This window comes from Helianthus annuus, chromosome 1 (assembly GCF_002127325.2).
Source record: "Helianthus annuus cultivar XRQ/B chromosome 1, HanXRQr2.0-SUNRISE, whole genome shotgun sequence".
Taxonomy (NCBI): domain Eukaryota; kingdom Viridiplantae; phylum Streptophyta; class Magnoliopsida; order Asterales; family Asteraceae; genus Helianthus; species Helianthus annuus.
In genome coordinates this window covers 87,343,964-87,368,359 of record NC_035433.2, presented here as the reverse complement: position 1 = coordinate 87,368,359, position 24,396 = coordinate 87,343,964, and positions in this window count along the sequence as shown.

Genomic DNA, 24,396 nt, shown 5'->3' with positions numbered 1-24,396 from the left:
GCAATTTACTGTATATTTTTTTTAACTAATAGTAAAAGTCAACTAAAATATTATAAAAGGTTAACCAAAGTCATCCTAGTAACTCGGGTTTTAGTTTGACTTATAATCTATTACTTTTTAACCTTAAAGCTATAAGACGATTAAAAAAATGATTTATGACCCAGTCAAAAAAAATGATTGAATATATATGTATATTCTTTTTTTTGTTATTTTGCAACTTTAGATACCAATAACCAAGCAGCATTTAATCTTATTTTGGCATGCTGTTAACTATAATGCAACGGTTTAAATACTATAAAAGAATTATGTATATATTATCTTGTGATTTTATAGTTTATAACTTAAAAAAATCTTTTTTATATTAGATAGTAAATTACAGCGTTTTACTATTTTTCTAACTACGAGTTTTATCAATAGTTTCATATATATATATATATATATATATATATATATATATATATATATATATATATATATATATATATATATATACTTAAAAGTTTAAAAACTCTAATTTATTGTCTTCTATTAGATTTTTGTTTTCTAAAGTTGCCATTTATAAAATCACAGGATAATACATACATAACTCATTTACAGTGTATGTGTCTATAGGGTGAGGTTACTGTAAAAAAGACTTTTAACATGAGAAGTGTGAGAAGGCATAGGAATTGACATGTAGGCATCATGTTTTGAACTTAGACATGATGTTTTGTGTTGTTTTGATAAAAAAAAAACACAAAATAAGACACGATGCAATGAATTCTAAGCATGAAATTTAAGACATAACTAAAACACACTAATTAACACTTAAAACACACTACCAAACGTTCTTGGCATGGTGTTTTAACTTTTAAGGGTAAAATTCATTGCATTGTGTCTTAAATTGTTATCTTTGATGTTTTTCTTGTCAAAATAACCCAAAACATCATGCCTAAGTCCAAAACTTGATGTGTACATGTCAATTCCTATGCTTTCTTACACTTCTCACATGTCATTTTTTACAGGATCCTAAACCTGTGTCTATATATAGATTATATATAAAAGAAATAAAGAATATATAGAATTATATTTACTTGATAATATGGTATTAGGTGTGTTATGAACTTATGATGTTATATTGTGATCATTGATCACATCACATGGTAGGAAACTAGGAAGCAAATATAAGTTTCACTTCTTTGGTTTATTTTTCATTATTTAACACCCAACTTACAGTTGTTAAACAAAATTGGGTCTATTTCCATATTCAAAGGTTCATCAGAATAATAATGCAATAATAATGATTAGTTATTCGGTAACAGCTCAATGGCTGTTAATTTAACCTGATAGTTATGTGTCATGTTTGACATTTTTATTGTTTATTATTCTTTAATGTCGTTTCTTTTTGTATGTTTCTAGCTTCTGGCATGTAGTGTTGTTTCGTTTTGTAATATAATGCCACCGTTAAAAAGAATATGTTTATTCCAGTTGATGCTTGTCTTGTTCTAAAAAAGGGAAATCGTAAATGTTTTTGTATATTGTTGCGTAAACGACTCGAGTTGACTCCCATTCTAATATAGCTCGAGGTTAATGCTTCTAAAGCTATAAAGCTCAAGTTTGAGCTTGAGTTGTCTCGAGCTAAACTCGTGACATATAGACAAAAACAAGTCTATTCTTTTGCCATCCACTAAACCAATTAGTCGTTTCAAGTAACACCACAAAGATTGTTAACTTGAAACACCATTTATTGGAATAACTTTTCGAATTTACATGCAAAAGGATCATTTGTGGATTTTAAAAGAGTTTGAGATTGTTGTATTTATTCATGATTCATGTTGCCAAAATTTTTAAATTTATATACAAAGCTCAATAGGGTAGAGTTATTCTACAAAGGTTCCTAAAAATAGGAAGTGTACAAAGACACAATGGATCGCAAAATATAACACAATGTCGAGCAAAATATAATACAATGTCGAAAAAAAAAGAGATAATGAGTCATAAAAAAACACAATGACGCAAATATAGAAAAGACACTGATGCGTGTGTGGTGTACTATATTTTTATGTATATTTTTAGCCCCTTTTAACCACTTTAGTCAAGTTTTAAATTTATAAAACACGATATTTACTAACACTAAACACACATATGGGCAAGTGCACCCATCGTGAGCGTAATATAGTGTTGGTAAGATACCGAGGTCGTCCAATGACACAAGAGCTTTTAATACCGGTTTATCCTCAACGTCTAATCAAAGAAAAAATTTAGAAAAAGGTTTTATAAAAACTAAAATACTGAAAAAAAAAAATAAAAACATATAGACAAGATAAATCACTTGGATCCGACTTGCCTTTAGTGTAACCTTTGATGATTTCCGCACTTTTTGCACTTTTTAAGAGATTATCTTAGTTATTGTAGTAGGCCCCTCTTTTGAAGGTGACGTTACCCTCAACCCAGTAGTTTGAGTCAGCAAGGATACAATCCTAAAGGGTCAGATTATTGAAAGATAATTAATTAAGTTATTAATGCGTAATGTGATAGGCCTCTCTTTTGAAGGTGACGTTACCCTTGGCTAAGTAGTCTGAGTCAGCAGGGATACAGTCCTAAGTAGCCGGGTTAAAGTTTTAATAGTAGCTTACATATGAGGGGATCAAAGAGTTTGGACCCCCGCCATCCAATACCAGTGGGTATTGAAGGAGGTCCTACTAAATTTGACCCAGGTCCTTGCAGGATCTATACATTTAACAAGGCAAGACTCTTACCAAACCATTCCCTTAACCCCCGACCAGGTAGCCAACATATCTCCATATAGACCGTGGAGATATGAATGGTGAAAATCTTTTATTTTATATAGACAGTAAAATAATGCCAAGACACCACGGACAAATGATAAGGAAGATTCACCTTCAACATAAGAAACTAGTTATTAAAGTCATTAATACATAACCAAATAAAAAGTGCGAAAAGATTAAAAATAAAAAGTATTACACTAAATGCTTGTCTTCACCAAGTGATGTAAGAGACTTAGGCAAACATGGCCTTTGATTATCAAGAACTCTTACGATCAATCTTGGATCCCGAGACTACTCACACACTCTATGATGGATGATGGATGATGGTGGTGGATGATGGTGTTGTGGTGGTGGTGGAGTGTGGGTAAAGTGTGAGAGAGGTGGTTTGCCAAGAGATGATTTGCAAGTGAGCCAAGCTCCCCTATTTATAGCCTGCACAGAAGCCCGGACACGGCCCCGTGTCCATTGGGCATGGCCCCGTGTCCACCCATCTTCTCTTTCTTCATTAATTGCAGTTTGTATGCATTAGTTGACCACGCCCCCCAGTCCGCTGGTCACGACCCCGTGTGCAGAAGCGTATCTGTACTATCAAGATTTCCTCAGATTCTGCGAATCTTAGAGTTGACCACGGCCCCGTGTTCGCTGGGCACGCCCCCGTGGTGGGTGATAGAAGCTTCTACAGCTTTGTCTTTTCTACAGACATGGGCACGCCCCCGTGCTCATTGAGCACGGGGCGTGTTCAGCATTCTGTTCTCTTGTTTTTGCTTGAGAGGATGCTGTCGAGGGGTCGGGCATGCCACGTTTATTCCCTTTCTTGTATTTATGTTAGATTTAGCTGTCTTTTTGCTTCTTTTGTTCAATTGAGCTCATTTAATCCTGAAAATACAAAAGGAAGACAAAAACACACTTTTTTTCCAACATTAGTACTAAAAAAAGGGTTAGTTTTATGCCACAATTGATGTAATTTATATGTTGCATTTTGCACACATCAACACAATCATAAATAAAAAGATACAATAATGTAAACAAAAAGTCTAAAATCTACCAACTAAACATCTAAAACCAAAAACCTAAAATATCATATCGTAGAGTTCGAAGAGACGGTTCCAATGTCGCCAGATCAACTGGAGTATGTTTGATACCCTTCTTATTTTTAGGAGACTCTGTATTTGATCCTAACCGTATACTTGAAAATTAGTGATATGAGCAATTAAAAGCTAATCAATAGTTCAAGTTTGACTCTTCAGCTTACTTACGAGCATGTGTTATTATTGTTTCTTGTGAAAAATACTTCATGACCTCTTATGTCTGCTCCACGCAGGCCATGCGCAGACGTTTGAGTCTGCAATGTGTTTGTTTTTGGCTAAATTGCACTTTTCGTCCTTTATGTTTCAGGGTTTTTGCAGGCGATGTCCTTTAAGTTTAAAAATTACACTCCATGTCCTTTATGTTTGCAACCTATAACGGGCGGTGTCCTTTCTCATAAACCCAGTTAACTTTTTATGTTAAAACCCCTTTTTGTAAAGCTCCTAAACAACAAGGACCATATGTGTAATTTTACCGTCTTCCCCAACCCCTTATCTCTTCAAATCATTCAGCTAAATCTCTGTACTCTGTATCTATATATTACAATACACACACATCATTCAACTTCACCAACAATAACCGCCTCAATCATTCAACATCCACACCTCTATTCTCAGATCTGCTTCCTCAAATGGACGATTTCGGCATTTTAGCTGGAGATTTTGGATTCAAACCACAAGGGAAAGCCGTCTTCGTCTTTGAGTCGTTTCAACCCGTTTTTCTTGTGACAAATCCCTCTATTACACACGATTTGCCCTCTGTGAGTTAAGATTAACAGAGGGCTTGATTTTGATGTGCAATGAGGTCTGTTTTGATGTTAATTCAATCGATCTATGTGGGTTTGAGTTACATAATCTGGTGTTTATGGATTTTGATGTAATGCTGGAATTTTAGGTGATAAGTTTTTTTTTTGGGGTTTTAGGATTATGGTATTTTGAATATCCGAGTTACTGAAAATGGTTGGATTATGTGTTTTATTGGAACATAAGGCAATCTTTATTGGTTGAATTGCTTATATCTTGTTTGCATTATGTTGCTGTGTTTCATTGTTGGATGAGATTTTTTTTTAAATAACTCAAAATTTAAGGGTTTAGTAAGCAGTCTTTTGGTGACATTTTAGATGATCTTATATGCGACTAGTTATATAACAGTTAAGATGAAAATAGTTATAAGGGGTTTTTCAACCACAGTGGAATTGTTAAGCTACATGAATGATGTGTGTTCATTTTCTAGAACTATGAATCTATTATGGTGTGTGTAAGATATCGACCCGGATGCTATGTCACGGGAAGAAGTCTATTTCCAGAATCTTGTTAAAAAAGTCTTAAACTTGTAACACAAGTCTATTTCCAAATCAAACCCAAAAGAGGGCAAATCGAGGGATTTGTCACAAGAAAAACGGGTTGAAACGACTCAAAGACGAAGACAAGGTTCCGGGTGCGCCGGAATTGGTAGTGCTTACCGTCGAAGTAACAAGATACATGCTGAAACTTCGTTGTTAAGTTGTTATAAGATGGAGATGATGTTTATTGCGAAAGAAACGGACCGAAAAAAGCATAGAAATGGGGTTCCGGAGTTGCCGGAATCCGGCGAAATTGCCGACCGGATAAACGTAGAAGATGGCGGCTGATGCTTTTGTTTTATTTTTGAATGTTTCACTTTTTTACATAAAAGGTCCCTCATGTTTGAAGTTGAGAGAGACAAGGGGTTTTAACATAAAAAGTTAACTGGGTTTATGAGAAAGGACACCGCCCGTTATAGGTTGCAAACATAAAGGACATAGAGTGTAATTTTTAAACTTAAAGGACAGCGCCTGCAAAAACCCTGAAACATAAAGGACGAAAAGTGCAATTTAGCCTTTGTTTTTTGGAAGAGATTTCATTAAAAAAGGTCTTCTAGACCTCTTCCTCGCGTAGATCAGGACTCCCCTCTTCTAGACATCTTCTCATCCTCTACTCTTTCAAAACACACTGAAACCCTAGCAGCTTGCTCCTCCCAGCCGACACCACATCTCCCCTCCGCCGCCACCACCACCACCACCACATCTCCGTCACCTCCCCCACCTCCGGTTGCCCGACGTCACCTTCCCCACCTCCGCCTTCACCGCCGACAAGCACCTCCGATTGCCCGACATCATTCATCAGGTTTTGTTTTACCCTCAGTCGAAGTTTATACAAACGCTGTTATTGATTAACTGCTCCGTGTTTGTTTATTGACTGCTGAAAAGGATTATAGAAGGTTATTAATACTGATTGAGTTGTTGAGGAGGTTGAATTAGGGTTAAATAACTTGAATTGAGTGGTGTGAAATTGAGCCATAATCTTCCACACCAATCTCATAAAACTTCACATCGATCTGCTGTTGATTTATGGTGAAATTGTATGATATTTTACTTGCTGTTGTTTGTGAATTTTTGTCTTTATTTGTGTGGATTTAGGTATATATTTGTAGGAATTATTCATGTTTATATGATGGAATTTCAAATTTATCGAACCTGAAATTAGTTTATTTATATTTCAAAAGTTTGCAAAAGTAAAAAAAAAAATAAATAGTCTTCTTCTTGCAGACTGCAGAGATTTGGTCTACCTCTTCTGCTATAGATGTCTACAGATGTAGTACGCAGCCTACAGACGTTTTATCTCTGAAAAAACAAACAACACCAAAATATCTTTGTAATGTTCAAATTGTATTTTGTTGTGTTAATCGGTTGTTTGTTGGTTAGTTTACGGGTCACACCGGTGTAACAACCGTAAATTTATTTAGCGATTTCCATAAATCGCTATTACTGAGTAATTGTATATAAACATTCATGCTAAAATACCGGTTTATTAAAAAAATTTACAATTTAAAGTGATACAACATAATGTGGTTTAATTCGCCGTTTTAGAATAACGACGAAACAACATTGCAGAAGCTTCGTTTAACGTGTGTTCGGTTCTTGCTCAATGCTTGATCTTCATCCGGGACTCTCGACATTCACCTGTGATCAAAACCAACTTAAAAGTCAGCTTTGATAATTTAATAACTAGTACAACAAGGAATATTGGGTCGAATAATCGAATTAAACAAGGAAATCCGGAAATTCCACATTGATATCTTGATCTAGAAACAAAGACTTGAAACTGGCCTCCACCGTAACTTACGGCGGGCACCGTAAGTTACGGTGGCCCCTGGTATAAAGTACCTCCACCGTAAGGCAGGAGGTAACTGCCGTAAAGCTTTCAGCCCCCACCGTAACTTACGGTGCCCACCGTAAGTTACGGTGGCCCCTGTATCAGACCTTCCCATTTTGCCGTTTTTGACACGAAAACTTTCGTATCTTTCAATCTGCTTGTCCGTTTGACCTACCGTTTCTTCCTACATGATTGTAATTTGATCCTCCATCATATGGAGTTAAAATCCAACATCCTACATAATAAATTTTGAGACTTCTAAGCCTTTGACTCCTGGCCGTTTTATCGAATTTTAACCCGTTTATGCATTTTATCAAACAATCATATTTGTTTAATCCTTATTTCACATGCACCTCTTCAAATTAATGTTATCTACCATGTTAGGTTCTAATCACAGGTTTCTCACACAATTTAAATATATTTTCGCTCGTATGCTTATTTTGACCCGTTAAGGGTATTTAAGCACTTTAGAACTTGAACTCGCTTTCATACATTTCTAGCATCTTATTCCTACATTTCTTATCAAGTATTCTTCCACCACAACTATATGTGCGTTGGATTAAATGTGGATATCTATATATTCCGAGTTTTACCCCTCGGATTATCATTTTGCGGCAAAGACTCATAAAGTCATTTGACCCAAAATTTACATCTTTCACTATCTATACTTATTCTAAGTATTTATTTAATCCTAAACTCGTTTCCGAACCACCTTTAAGGGTCGTTCGTTCGAATTAGCTTACAAGGGCAATTTGGTCAATTTCCATCCCTCTTTACTACAAAGGACCTTTAAATACTTGTTTGACCCAAAATCTGACCTTTTTAACTATAATCTTGTTTATAAACCCATGTGCTTCTAAAATACCATAATCATAACTCAATTTATTCGGTTTACCTAAAAGATAACCAAATATCTATATTTTAACCTTGTCTAACTCTTATAGAATCTCAAGTTCTACATGATGAGTTGAATCGTTATACATACCTGGCTCGGATCAATATATTGACCCATTTCAATACCTTGACTTAGTAGCCGCTAAGCAATAGCGATGTGCGTATCCATTTGATATTTATTCCTATAAACATGTAACTCGACAAACCATTAGTCGATATTGTCAAAGGGTGATAATTTCACCTTTTGACCCGTTTATTTACCTAGTGATCTTCGTCACTTCCACTAAATGCCAATTTCATGTATTATTCTAATTTAAAGTCTACTAGCGAAATACGAAATCAAGCATAACGTAACGGAATCGTAGTTACGTACCTTTTAAGCACCCTTTTCAAACGCGTATTTCCACCGGCTTGTCCATTTGACGATCCGGATTCCTCGCCTAAAGAGTTCAATTCGCAATCTGTTTAGAACCCTTTTTCCAATCATGTATCGCATAATTTGCTAAATCATCACAATCATGCGTTTTAACTTTAAATTTCAACTTCGAGCCTTCTTTGGGGCATTTTTACAAACACCTTAAGGGCATAATTTTAAATAATTCATTAACAAGCTCATAACTTGTCATAATACCCGAATTTTCATCAATCAAACTATTTAACACAAATATTTGCCTTTACAATTCTGAAATAACTTCACATATGTCAAATTACACTAGCACAACCCCAAATTTCCTAGTGTTTATCAAGTTCTACATAACCCACTAGTCACCTACAATGGTGACCATGGATTTCACTAGAATTTAGCATAATTTCAACATGTACTTGTCTAGGGTTTACTCCTAGACATTTTAATGTTCCTAATTCATCTACAATTCATACATGCATCATCAGATTTCAAGTTCTCTAACTTCATGAGAATTTCAAGTAGAGCATTTTTTGTCAAATTTTACATACCTTATGATCTCCTTGCAATGGGGATCATTAATCTATGCTCGATTTTCGTTTTGCACTTGGTTTGATCCTTCAATTTGTAAGATTAGTGAATGTTAGGGTTTTGAGACTGGGGTCGCCCTTCTCCTGCCTGTGATCGAACCAGACCCTCAAATGGGGTGTTTGGTTTTTATTTTGTTTAAACTTAATAATATAAGTTTCAATTTTAACAACATAGGCCCCTCCACTTTTATTTAGTTTATAACTTGATATTTTGTTCTTTCATTTAATTACAAGACTTGTACTAGGTTATTTATTTCCTAGTTACTTTATCTTGTTCACAACCCGTTTTATTTTAAGTCCCGTTAAATCTCGGGCCTTTTATATACTTTGCTTTCTCAAAGTATTTCTCATCCTTTTTACAATCTTTTATTCACTTTATATTTAATATTAGATTTATTTATTTAAATCCTAATATTTACCGGGTTACTTTTACCGCTAACGGTATTTTACCCGTCTTTTAGTATTAACGGGGTTTGATTACCAAAGCCGTTTTCGGAGTGTTACAACCGGTCACGAATCATTAGAGTTAACGGGTCAAGTAAAATTGGAAGTGAGTTTAAAGTATTTACTTGCATGCTCACATGAGGAAAATAAAGAGTTTCTAGGGTACATGTGATCGTATACATGGTTATATGGTTATGGTTGGAAGTATTTATGTTTTTATATTTTATGTATTAGTTAATAGTTTATTAGTTAGAAATAGTATTATAGTTTGACCAAATGTAATAGAGATAGAATATGTCAATATGGGTCAGTATGTTTGACCAAGTAATATGGTTTAGTGGCTAGTTTTTAGGTGGTTTTTGTTTATTTCTATTGTTCTTGTAGGCTATTTAAAGTCATTTAGTTTAACACTATGTTCCCGAGTCTCAATTAATAGGCGAACGGGAAGGAAAATTTTCTCTTCTAATCTCTCTAATTTGGGAGGATGAATATATGGTCATATTTTCTTCTATTTTCCCTCCCCTCCTCCTGTTAAATGAAACTCAGGAACATTTTTTTTTTTTCATATTTTCATCTCTTTTCCCTCCTCTCCCCCTGTTAAATGAGACTCGGGAACAGAGTGTAAGTGTAAGGAATGAAAACAACCTTTTGCTTTTATCTACAGTAGCTTTCACTCTTCTGCATTTATATTGTTCATACACTTATTATACATACATACATACATACATACATACATACATACATACATACATACATACATACATACATACATACATACATACATACATACATACATACATACATACATACATACATACATACATACATACATACATACATACATACATACATACATACATACATACATACATACATACATACATACATACATACATACATACATACATACATACATACATACATACATACATACATACAAACATACATGCATGCATGCATGCATGCATGCATGCATGCATGCATGCATACATACATACATACATACATACATACATACATACATACATACATACATACATACATACATACATACATACATACATACATACATACATACATACATACATACATACATACATACATACATACATACATACATGAGGATATGTAAATAAATTTACACCTTATTTTTTAAACTAGCATATGCCATGAACAGTGATAATTTTACATTGAATCATATACGATGCTCAAATATGCTTACAATATTTGACCGCGCCGCGCCGCGCCGACTAAATAGGTAAAACCTAGGTCGTACGCGAGGTACAAGCAAGTTAAAGCTCAGATTCTACACTTAGCATCATGGATGGAAACCCTCACTCCCAAGGCCGTGCGCCGGCTGTATGGGTCTGCCGCAGAGGTCGCGTGGGGAAAGAAGCGCGGGTCCATCCTGGACAATACGAAAGGTACGAGTGGCAGAGAAATGGGCCAATCAGCGTCCAACAGGCTGTATCCTATCGTGCTCCACGATTAGCAATCGTGCAGGAGACAAGAATGTACACAAGGACGCCTACGTGGCACCAATCACCGTGCAGCGACATCTGCCCCATGATCTTCACTCACCTGCTAATGTCAGGGAGACAACAAGGACGACAACCAAGACATGTGGCTCCACTCAGGGTGCGCTAGCTCCATTTCCTTCTAGAAACGCTAACGGTCATGACAGAAGAAACAAAAAGGATATTCCTTGTTGTCAACTCCAGGCCCAAGGCCCATCAGCCCATCTCCTTCTACACTACTTCGGCTATAACTAGGGACCTTCATGTACAGGTTAATTCTATTCTGTTCTCGGCTCTCTCACTACTAATCACACACTTATTTCCTCAAAACGCATACTTATTCTCACGCCGGAGAGTGGTTAAGAGAAGAACCCCCCTATTCCCCTCCTCTTAACGAGCTTAACGGGGTTGTTAGTGTTTTGCAGGAAGATCAAGGCGTCAGCTCAGGAAGGATTAAGAAGATTAACCTTTATGGTCGAAACATAAACCCAACTAATCATTAAATTAGTTCCGTGTTTCTTCAGTGGCAGAGCTTGACCAAATTTCTGAGGGGGTGAAAAGTCATAACGATAGTTAGCGCATAAAATGTTTGTAAAAAATCCTTCTATACACCCCATATAGGCGTATAAGGAGCAAGGGTCTTATACGAGACCTATACGAGGGGTTCTACACTCTCTGTATAGGCCTATACGTGGCGTATAGAACAACTAATTGACACCAGTCAGTCTCTAATTTTGAGGCACCCCTATACACTGCGTATAGGTCTATATGCGACAAGGGATGTCTAGATAGGCTGATGAGGATATGTAAATAGATTTACACCTTATTTTTTCAAACTAGCATATGCCATGAACATTGATGATTTTACATTGAATCATATACGATGCCCAAATATGCTTACAATATTCGACTGAAGGCGTATTTCTTTTGTATTTTGATTTCTTGAATGAATTCAGATTTTTAATTTAAAATAATTTATTTTTTCACAATAAAACTTGCAATAGAAAAAAAAACAATAGAATGGTCGTTTCTTTTTTCTTTCCAACGAAACAAAGAGCGTTTCTAACTAACAACTATCACACTTGGAGTCAAGAGTCAAAAAGGCATAATAAAGTTTCAAGCTTTTTCTCTCTTTGCTTTTCTTCATGTTTTCATAGTGTGGAGTCAACTTATAATGACAAATGTTAAACACAACATTTGAAGACCAATCTTTGTTTCCGATGATATATTTTATCGAAAATAACATATTTTCATGATAAAAAAGAAAATAAGAAAAGAGGAAAGACCAAGAAACAATCTACGTCTTAAGCAATCCCGCTTCGTTATATGTTTCATCTATAAACTTTCAAATCAGGCTTTTTGCGAGTTGTTTTTTAGATTGTTGTTGCATTACTAAAAAAATGGGTTGTTTTCCGCGAAAAAATTCGTTGAGAATGCGTAAAAAAGCATAATATAATGGCCTTTGGCGACATTACTAAGATAAAACTGATTTTGTCGGAAAAACTGACATAGGAGACGTAATCCAACACTAATTGTTTCCATCCATTTCCAAGGTATTTTTTTAGTTTGTCGGTGTAGTGTCACAAAATAAGGGTTTTCCGCATTGGTATTGTATCGAAATTGTGCTATTTTTGACGCTTTTTTCGCCTTGATAAATTTTCGTTGGAAATTTCCCAATCTTCTAGTAGTGTTGCAACCCGTTAAAGATGATTCGAGGAAGTCAATAGTTGACCTTAGAATTTGTGTATGAATATACTTAACACATATGATAGTGTATACTCGTTTACGGGTTGATTTCCTATGAGAGTCGCTTAAAGAAAGCAAATTCTGACAAGTTTCGTTGAAGATAGTGAATGCTACATAAACGGCATCTTTTGGGGTTTGGTTCTTGACGTGATCATCAAGGCTTGGTCACACAAACATCATGCAAACAACGTGAGAAGATGAGTTTTGTTACCTGTCTACCTTCTGTTCTGATGTAATTTGGTAAGTATGAATTAAACAATATCGATGACTTTGTTTAAAAAAACAAATGAACTCAACATAAGTTATAGCAAATTTATTGGTAGGGTATGAGAAGGCTTTCATCCTAGAACTAAAATGTAATATTAAAATAAGAAGAAATGGAATTTGAAAGCAAGCTATTATCCAACTCACCCTGAATGTTAATGTAAATTGATTATTTCAAATTATATAAAACATGTATAAAACAAGTGAATATGCGTGGTAGAAATTAAGCAAACAGTGGTGTGTTTTAAATTTAATCACCATGGGAAAGCATTCATAAGATTCTATACCTAACCTCATTTTTTCGAGCACTATTGTGTAGATATGGATTTTAATCCAAAAAACAATTTTTATAACCAAATTATGTGAACTGTTAAAATTATAGGTGTTACATTGTATTTTACAAAAAAATATATTGTTTTTCGATTATGACTTATGGAATCGTCCATTACACTTTTTTCTTGTCGATTATGATTGATAGAATAGTCCATTATGATATATTGAACGAATTTACATTTACAATACATACATATTTGAGTTGCAGGCGGGAATAGTGGTTAAATGTGGTTGGCCATTTTTTGCGGCCATAATTTTTTATTTTTTTTTTCTTCTTATAATAGTTATTTATAAGTCTTGCCAAATTACAATTTTATCTCAATTTTAAAATTACGAATTTGCCCCCGCATATAATAGTTATTTATAGGTTCTGCCAAGTTACAATTTTATCTCAAGTTTAAAATTACGAATTTGCCCTCCGTTTCAAAATAAAATTTTGGTTTTGCTCCCTGCTTAAATTTACGATTTTGCCCTCAGTTAAAAAATATGATTTTGCCCCCGGTTCCAAATAAAACTATGGTTTTGCACCCAGCTAAAGTCCTGCCAAATTGCCAAATTGCTAAATTACGATTTGGTTCCCAGTTTAAAATTACGATTTCGCCCCAGTTCAAAATAAATATTTGGTTTTGCCTTCAGTTCAAAATATTATTTTATCTCCATTTCAAAATTGCGATTTTACCCCAGCAAAAAATTGCAATCTTGCCATCGTTTTTTTGGGCAAAACTATGGTAGTGTTTTATTTTACTTGGTTGACTAATTTTGTTTTTGTTCGTGCCAAACAGCTGCCTAGCACTCGCTAATTCGTCCTGACAAATTATTGTTTTGCCCCAAACTCTAAATTACACACTTGCCATCGTTTTAGTTATTTTTTATCATAACTGTAGTAGCGTTTTCTTTAATTGGTTAACTCGATGATCTTTTTTGAGATCGTGTTATAAGTAGCATGTATAACTAACCGAAATAAAGACGTACATATTATAAATATTCGGTTTATCGCCCCGCAACGCGAGCGTCGCTTATTTACATATCGAATGAATTTGACATATTGTGGCAATGAGTGGTTTATTGTTTCTCTCTCCTTTAGTTTTTTTCCTCAAAACAACATTTTTTGTGGTATTTACAAACAAAGAAAAAAGTAGTATTGCAAAATGAAACTTTTGTGGTATTTACAAACAAAGAAAAAAGTAGTATTGCAAAATGAAAGTATTAGTATGGAATACCAATTAACATAAAAATATTTTAAAAATGAGATAGTGGTAGAATGGTTGGAAAAAAACTTAGTGTTCTTTGTAACCTAGGTTCGACTCTCACTCTACCATTATTTTCTGTGGCATCCAGGTGAAGGGCGAATACGAGTGGTGCAGGTTCGTCTTGGATGCGAGGCATTATTTCACTGTCGTGCCTTCGGGCGGGCGGAGGTCGGGTTTCTGCACATCTGGAAGAGCCAAGGGGCTGGCGGCGGTCTTGTAGTCGACCTTAGCCACAACGCCCGGTGTCACGGTGGTTGGTACGTCGTTCCTTGCCGTAAAAAAAATATCAGACATAGTTTACTATAATTAATTTTAAGAAAACTTACACGTTTTGTCCTTTATCTTTATACCATATAAAGGCGGTGTCCTTTTCAACGAATTTTGATAGGTTTTGCCCTTTATAGGGAATTTTGTTGCATGTTTTGTCCTTTGACCCTAACCTAGTTAGACTTTCTTGTTAAATCTGGTCACATGCAAGTCAAATGAGGGTAGTTTAGTCTTTATACATATAAAGGACAATTTTTGTAAATACTAATATATGTATAGCTACAAGCCCTCAATTCTCTTTTTTTTAATTCTTTACAAAAGCTGATCTAAATCATTAACACTCAGTTTTATCCCATAATCAACCATATTATTAAAAATCCTAATCGCATCAGAGGGTAAAAATTAGCTCTATTGTAACCATTAAAAATTACCCAGAAGATTTCTGAGTTGATTACACAGGATTGAGAGTCCTTAATTTCTCTGAGAAAGTCCCAAATTAATGGGAATTGTTTGCTTCTACCTAATATATCTATAAGAATGTGATAGTTGCTATGTACAAAATTGGGTATATTCTTAGCCTAGAGAAAGAACCTGTGAACAGACAATCTCAAATTAAAAACATTGCTTAAACAATCTCAATCACAAATCATAAGAAACATTACACCTACCTCATATCGAATATAAAATCATGAAAACCCTAAAACACAGTATATAATCCCAAAACAGCTATCACAATAATTACACTACACAATCAAATCAAACATACTTGATGACATGTAGTCCCGTTCTGAGAGTCGTAAATCTTGCCGTGAATAACACGAACACCTGCATTACTATTCCTCTTCTGCGGTTTAGAACTCTGATTATTAGACTTCATCTCAGACGTGATTTGCTTCTCCTCATTGCCGGTGCTGGTGACCGTTGTTGTTGTTGTTTTCTTCTTGGGAGTAGATAGGGTAGGTTTGGAGTTAGGGCTTGCAGTTGCAGCAATCGCCATTTGTGAGAGGGCTTGTGTTTGAGAAAAGGGTTTTGATTGATCTGATCATGAAGATTGGTTTGTTGAGTTGGGAGAGTAAAGAATTAAAAAAAGGAGAATTGAGGGCTTGTATTTATACATGTATCAATGTATCAATATTTACAAAAATTGTCCTTTATATGTATAAAGACTAAACTACCCTCATGTGACTTGCATGTGACCAGATTTAACAAGAAAATCTAACTAGGTTAGGGTCAAAGGACGAAACATGCAACGAAATTCCCTATAAAGGGCAAAACATGTCAAAATTCGTTGAAAAGGAGACTGCCTGAAATATGGTATAAAGATAAAGGACAAAACTTGTAATTTTTCCTTAACTTTATTATTATAATTTAGAGATATGATTTATAAGTTTTGCTTTATAATAATGCTCATTTTTTAGATTTGTAATTTGTAAATATAACAATCCCTTATAATTTTTCATTATTATATGAAATTTAATATGTAATAATTTATTATAAATGTATTTTTTATTGTATCATTTTTGGTACCTAACCTCATGTAGTGCACAAGTTTATAACCTAGTTAATAATACTTAATTACATGGTTTTACTATTCCATAAGACCTTATGGTTTGTTGTTTTAGTTTAGAGCCTCCAATTTCTTTTGGATCATTGTTTTTGTTTTAGTTTGGAGGCTCTAAGTGTACTAAGTGTAAGAGTTGATGAAGGTGGGCCAAGTGTATTCATTGTTTTTCTACACTTAGAGCCTCCAATTTCCTTTGACTATGGAATATCAAATAAAATATATTAGTGAGGGTTTAGTATAATTATTTTTACATTAGTTAGGAGATATAAATTAATTAGATTTCTTTGTATCTAATCATTTGTATTTATATATAATTGATTTACACAATATCTTACAAAGTTATAACTGTTTTTTAAAAAGTTGGTCTATTTAACAGATTATCATAATAAATTTTGATAAATTGTAATGTTACGGAATTAATAGTTATCTTACACGTTTAATAGTTGCGGTGATTCATCAAGAAAACTTATTATATAAGTTGTAGACTTAAGGCGTTTGATTTGTATTAATGAAGAAAAATTACACATTTAATACGAGCTTGGTACACACAATATAAGTCTAGACTTGAGGCGTTTGATTTGTGTTAACCGTAGACTTTTATCAACATATGTTTGGGTGCATATCCACTTGGGAATGGCCTATGGTAGTAGGAGGTCAAGGGTTCAATTAGTCCCCATGGTATGCAAGTTTAAACGTTCTAAAAAATATGTTTGGGTGCACAAAATTCGAGTTCACGGTCCCTTTCATGAACTTGCATAAGGGGTTCCACATTGTTTGTGAAATTCGTGAGCTTTTTGTTGTCTTCCTTCTTATATTTTTTTCACTTATTGTATGATTTTGTGATTCATGATGTTGCCCATGATTAGTAGAATTGTATTCTTTTGTATATTTTTGTTTTTACGCCGCCTCATGACTCCTTTTAGACTTGTATTCTCCATGAAATAATCAAGATGATGCTAGACGTTTGACATGTATGACATGTGCACGTTAGGGACGCTAAAAAATTAAAACATGAATGAAAAGAAAAGTAAGAAGGAAAAGTGGAAAATTATGATTACGTTGGAATTTAAGCAAAAAAGATGGATGCATCAAGGGGTTAAGATATATATAGTGTATGATGAAACGGTACCACAATGTGATCAACTTACATGTATGATTAGATAATATACTAGCATATTGTCATGCCCTACATGAATTCGACTCAAAATTCTCGGATCCTAGAACTTTCTTTCCAGGACTATCTTGTTGCTTCAAAAGTTGTCTGGAAGACTCTAAAACAACCTACAAATTACAGCCAACTTGGGGAGCATGGAAAGACAAAAACCAGCTCAAGAAAATCCTAGAATCACCTAGAAAACGCGGGTTAAAACAACCCCTAAAGTAGAGCCATGGAACTCTCTAGAATCAACAAAAATTAGCCATAGAAATGTAGATATTTACATGGAAAAACTAGGACATACTTGATAGATTTTGTATGGAGTGTTCTAGGTTTAGAACACTCTAAATGTAAGGTAGTAGTATAAATAGGTGATTTGATGTTTCATTTTAGACATCCCTTGAACTTATAAACATCTTATACTTGTAAAAGCTTTCCTTTGTAATACAGAAAACCTTTTACTTCTATACTTGAAATCAAGTATCACAAGTACCTACAATTGCGATCTAATATTCCCATTCAAGACTTCCGCTATTAAAATCCAACGACCTCAACTTGACAAGGCTTACTTAGATCCTTATCTAAGGCCATGCGATAGTTGGAAGACTAACTCCGTGACAATATGCATTATAGGAGCAATATGTTACAACGTGACTAAAGATACGTAACCAAGGGCGACAACACATGGATTTGTCTTTGTTTCCATGCATATGATGATGGTAAACACTTGTGGTTGATTCTTTTTATGCTCATTCGCTTAGTTGGATGTAGTGATCTTTCCTTCAAATAATCTAACATGGTTCTTTTGCAAAGTTCATATTATTTTTGGTATAAAGCTGAAGTATGGTGTGATAGAGCATAGACGTCTAATGGATTTTTGAGAAGAGTACCTTAATGCATGGGCATACTAAATATATTTTTGCCTATAATGTGGTGTTATTCTCTTTGGCTATGGTTGATATATGTGGGATAGAGACCCAAAATTTGTTTTATCAGATGGGTGTATCTTATTTTGAGTATGGTGTTGCACTTTTGGATGGGTCAAAGTTACAGTATTTCTAAAGTCGGGTAGGGGCATTATGGGTATTTATTTTTATAAAGATTCAGACACTAAAGATAAGGTGGTATGATGTCAAAATTGTTTGTCAAAAGAAAATTATTTCTTTTCCTGTTTAAAAGGGATTAGGAGTATTTTGGGAATCTTGAAATTGTATTCGTTAAGCAGTTTGATTTTCTGATGTTTGTTACTGTTATACTGTGGGACAACATGGTAGGGTTGGAAAAGGTTCCTTTTTCTGTTCTAACTAGATATGGAAATTCTGGGATACTAATGTAGTGAGTGAGTCTAATGGAGCCATCAATCTGGTGGAAGTTCTGAAAGACCATACCACAACCTCGTCAATAAGCCCTCTTTAATAGACCTTGCGCGGCCGCGCACTGGTGCTACAAAGAGAACTTAGAAAGAAAAACAGTGTTCAACATCCGCCCACCAAAAGGAAACTAACAAATCCTTGCGCCAGCCTCCATAGCAGATAGGATAAAAATCCTAGCAACACTTCCGCATAAATAATATCCAGACTTGAATAAAAGTAACTTCTCTGTTACCATAAAATTAGCATGAAGAAGAGCCACACAGGATTACAGCTGTACCCTTCTGGAAGGCTTGATCGTGCACCACCATTTGGTTATAACCGAATGGCCACGTCGCATCATCCCAGGCTCCCTCGAAGTCTGATAATGGCACAAACTTTGCGTCGGAAGACCTTCAAAACTGGTTTAAAGAAATGAACATCGAGCACAGCTTCGCCTCTGTGGCACACCCACAAGCGAATGGGTAGGTTGAAAGCATGAATAAACAAATAGTGGATGGCATCAAGGCAAGGCTGGGGACCGCGCATAGGGGATGGGTAGACGAGCTCCCTAGCATCTTATAGGCCCATCGCACCATGCCAAAAACCAGTACAGGCGAAACCCCATTCAGCCTTGTATATGGTTCAGAAGCAGTAATCCCAGCGGAAGTCGGCTCCCATCACCGCGTATGATCGCCATGGAAAAACAAGATAACGAGCGAGAACGAAGAATCGATCTGGACCTTCTTGAAGAAAGACGCGAGAACGCAGCCATTGCAGAAACCATGTATAAATCAAAATTAGAGAAATACTATAATGCGCGCGTACGCGTATGCACCTTCGTTCCAGGAGATTTTGTCCTGCGCGACAATGAAGCACCCACCGCGGAAAAACCAGGGAAACTAGCGCCTAAATGGGAAGGACCGTACATCATCAATGAAGTCCTAGGCAAAGGCGCATATACCTTAAAGAGACTTGATGAAACAGATGTGCCGCGCACCTCGAACGCGCAGCAACTGCGCAGGTGCTACATGTAACCAATCAAGCCATCCCACACAATAGCCGGACACATACGCAGGCAACATAATTATTCTAATTATTCACTTTGTATCCATTGGCCCAGCGCCTTATTAATACAAAGCTTATCCTTATATGCTCTATTGTTTATTACAAAATGCATGTAATTCCTTTTGGTACGCGCGAAAACACTATGGTAAAACATTGTAAGTCTCATGAACGGTCTAACGGGTACAAGTCCCACATACAATCCAGACCCACGTTCACACATGAGCTCAATACCATCTTCATTCGCTTTACCTAAACAAAGTAATTATAATCATGCAACATATTGTAATTCAAACACACCCCATATCTAATCACTTGCGCACCACGTGCAACAACAAAAAACCCATATGCACAACAGTGCATAAAAAAAGTTACTTGTGCAACAAAGCACATTAACAAAATATACAAAACACAGCAGTGTATTGAAACATTAGTTACAAAATAAACAAACTAAACACCAGGAAACATATCCAACACATCCAAAGGGGTATGCAGTACTTCACCATACCAAGCAAGAGGATGAGGATCAACAATCCAAGGGTTTTCACCCCTCCCATCACCCGTAGCAGAAGCAACCATATCAGCAAGAATCACAGAGCAACGATCACTTCGACGCCGTTGATACACTATCGAGCAACGACCCTTCCAATCGCCGGGAAAGCTTGAGTTAAGACATTTGCCGATAGTCAAGTAACCCCTCCGTTGTTGTCATCTACACCACGAGAGGAAGAATGATTCCTTCCTGCAGACAAGGGAAGAACAGTACCAAGAACACCTCCGTTTCCGGCAACCCTTTCCATAGACAAACCTGCAAGAAGAAGCAAACCGTCAGCAGCATCGAAGGTCTCCAGAATTTCAGAAATCCTCCGATTCTGAAATATAAAGGGTAGATGACAACAAATAAACAACGATTCATTCAAAATGAACAACGATTCATTCAAAATGAACAGTTCAAAAATAAAAAAATACCTTCTCCAAGAAGTCTTCCATTTTTTCGAGCCTAAAAACTCTACAGCAAAAAACATCCATCTGTTATAGTCCAGTGCTCCACTTATTTGCATAAGAGCAACACTAGACTGGGGGGACTTGAAGGGGTAAGGTCCCAAAAACCTTGCACAGGTGCTTGAGACCATACCACAACCTCGTCAATAAGCCCTCTTTAATAGACCTTGCGCGGCCGCGCACTGGTCCTACAAAAAGAACTTAGAAAGAAAAACGGTGTTCAACATCCGCGCGCCAAAAGGAAACTAACAAATCCTTGCGCCAGCCTCCATAGCAGATAGGATAAAAATCCTAGCAACACTTCCGCATAAATAATATCCAGACTTGGATAAAAGTAACTTCTCTGTTACCATAAAATTAGCATGAAGAAGAGCCACACAGGATTACAGCTGTACCCTTCTAGAAGGCTTGATCGTGCACCACCATTCAGTTATAACCGAATGGCCACGTGGCATCATCCCAGGCTCCCTCAAAGTCACGATGATGGCACTGAATGGAAGGAAAGACCTACACTTACCCACTTTCCACGTGGCATCACCCTGGCCATTGATCGAGATCACGATCCATGTGCATACACAGTTGTTAGTGATTAACGAAAGGAGAAAATCACCGCTGACGTAAAAGTATTTTCATCAACAGATTTTCCCGCCTAAACTTCGGCTATAAAAAGAAGGATAATTCAGGTACAATTTTTCAAGTTACTCTCACTTCACTTTCATTTCTTCTTCTTTATCAAACCTTGTACTTATTCTCACGCAAGAGGGTGGTCATGGAGAGAACCTCCATTCTCCCCATGGTGAGTCTAACGGCTGTTGTTTTGCAGTTATTGTTCAAGGAAGAAGATCGTTCACCCCCGAATCAAACGAGAAGATATAACCCCTTTTATGCAGATTCAAACCCCCTAGTTCAGTTGATTCCGGTCTATTAAACCAGTGTTTCTTCATGGTGTTATTCTCTTTAGCGATGGTTAATATATGTGGGATAGAGACCCAAAATTTGTTTTATTAAATGGGTGTATCTTATTTTGAGTATGGTGTTGCACTTTTGGATGGGTCAAAGTTACAGTATTTCTAAAGTGGGGCAGGGGCATTATGGGTATTTTTTTATAAAATTCAGACACTAAAGATAAGGTGGTATGATGTCAAAATTGTTTGTCAAAAGAAAATTATTTCTTTTCCTGTTTAAAAGGGATTAGGAGTATTTTGGGAATCTTGAAACTGTATTGGTTAAGCATTTTGATTTTCTGATGTTTGTTACTGTTATAATGTGGGACAACATGGTAGGGGTTGGAATAGGTTCCTTTTCTGTTCTAACTAGATATGGAAATTCTGGGATACTAATGTAGTGAGTAAGTCTAATGGAGCCATCAATCTGGTGGAAGTTCTGAAAGACCATGGGCTGACTTTCATTTTGTTAGTTGCACAAAAATCCATTTTATGTTGCAGTTTTTGAAACATCTAGGTCAAACTAATGAGGTTGGTTATTGGTTAAAGTTAAAGAGTTGGTGTGATAGACAACTGTTTGTTAGGCGAAAATTTAGGATAGACTTATGGTGCTTAGAAGTTAAAGGTTTTAGAGTGGCATTGGGCCGGAAACATAAGAGCAAATGGTGAAGTCAACAATTTGGTCAATAATTCGAATATGGGCGATAATTGGAAATATTGTGTTTTAAGGGTATTTGGGATTATTGATAGTTTGGGAGCTATTAAATTGGATTAAAGATTGTTATAATACTGTGGTTGGTTATGTTATTAGTGTTGTGGCGTTTTTTGGGTAAATGGAGTACATATGACGAATTCAAGATAGACTACGTTAGTCGGCGCAACATGCTTGCAACACAAAATACACACCATGAACGCTCATGCGTGTTCCTGGATGATTCGGTCCCAAAGGCTGCCGGGACCCACCCTATATGAAATGGAACCCATGTCAGCCGTTATAAATTTAGAAACACAGAAAATAGTTAAATCTGTTGAACTAAATGATTCGAAACAAAAGGTTGCCAGCAATGCGGGACCCACCCTAGACGAAATAGAACCCATATTAGCCATTATAGATTTAGAAACACAAATAACAATTAAAGTTAAATTTGTTGAACTGAGTGGTTCGGACCCAAAGGTTGCTAGCACTTGTTACTGACACTCAGTCTGAAGAAAGGAAAATCGAAGACCTGCCTGTTGTCTGTGAATTTCCTGATGTATTTCCTAAAGAACTTCCTGGTTTACCTCCACACCGTCAGGTGGAGTTTCAGATTGACCTTACACCCGGAGCAGCCCTGATTGCCCGCACCCCTTATCGTCTTGCACCTGGGGAGTTGCAAGAGTTATCTAATCAACTTCAGAACTGTTGGATAGAGGTTTTATCCGACCCAGTTCTTCGCCTTGGGGAGCCCCAGTCTTGTTTGTGAAGAAGAAAGATGGGTCCTTTCGTATGTGCATAGATTATCGAGAACTTAACAAGGTGACCGTCAAGAACCGCTATCCTTTACCACGCATCGACGACCTGTTTGACCAGTTGCAAGGGTCAAGTTTTTACTCAAAGATCGATTTAAGATCGGGCTATCATGGTAACTAAACGTGTTAACAAACTCTGAACTCACCAGCGTTGTCTGATACACTTGTCTGCATGCTTGCAGGTCGTTAGATTCATGGTTGGAACTTGCTATCTGGGAGTGCTGGAGATGTCATGGGTCGTGGCTCTTGGATACATGTTCATTGGTTTTGCACATTTGTTTTGATACACTTGAATAACGATTTACTTTATGCTTCCGCTGAACGTGTTTGTTTTAAGTTGTGATTTGGAACTATCTTATGAAATAAATGGAAACTTTTATTTAATATCATGTTAAAGTTCAATGTGATTGGTGGCTGGATTCTGGTACGTCACACGTCCCGCGGTGTTTCCGCATGTGGTATTTTGGGGGTGTGACAAACAAGATGAGGCCACTCAATTAACCAGACAAGTTATAAACACCGGAATTCGGAGACAGGATGATGAAGTTGTCAACCGTCAAGAAATGATCGTTACCAGAACATAAGGCGGTCAATGGGGTGTATATGGTATGTAAGTTCAATGTATACTCATCATTTTGCCGGTAATCTAAACGTGTTTAAACGAATTAAACACTTGGTTGTGGTAGAAATGAAAAAAGGGGAAGATAATTTTCTGGGGAATCGGGGCTGTAGAGATCAGATCAGGAAATGAAATGAAATGATACGTATACAAAGTGTATTTTATACAGCGAAACTTGATTTAAATGTATTAAGCATGGATCAATTAACATTACAAGGGTATACGGTTAAGAAATCCGACGATACATGCAAAATATATCCGATGTTTTCTGCACCGATCACAAACTCGGTGAACAACATAAATGGATTAACCAAAGAGGAAGAAATTGGTTTGAAAGAAAAGCAAAGAGTGATCGATCAAAGTGCAGCAAATGACGAACATAAGGAGAATTATCTCAACTCATACTTTGAAGATCTGAATTTATCTTCACAAGAACCCGATTGGAGTCAAATG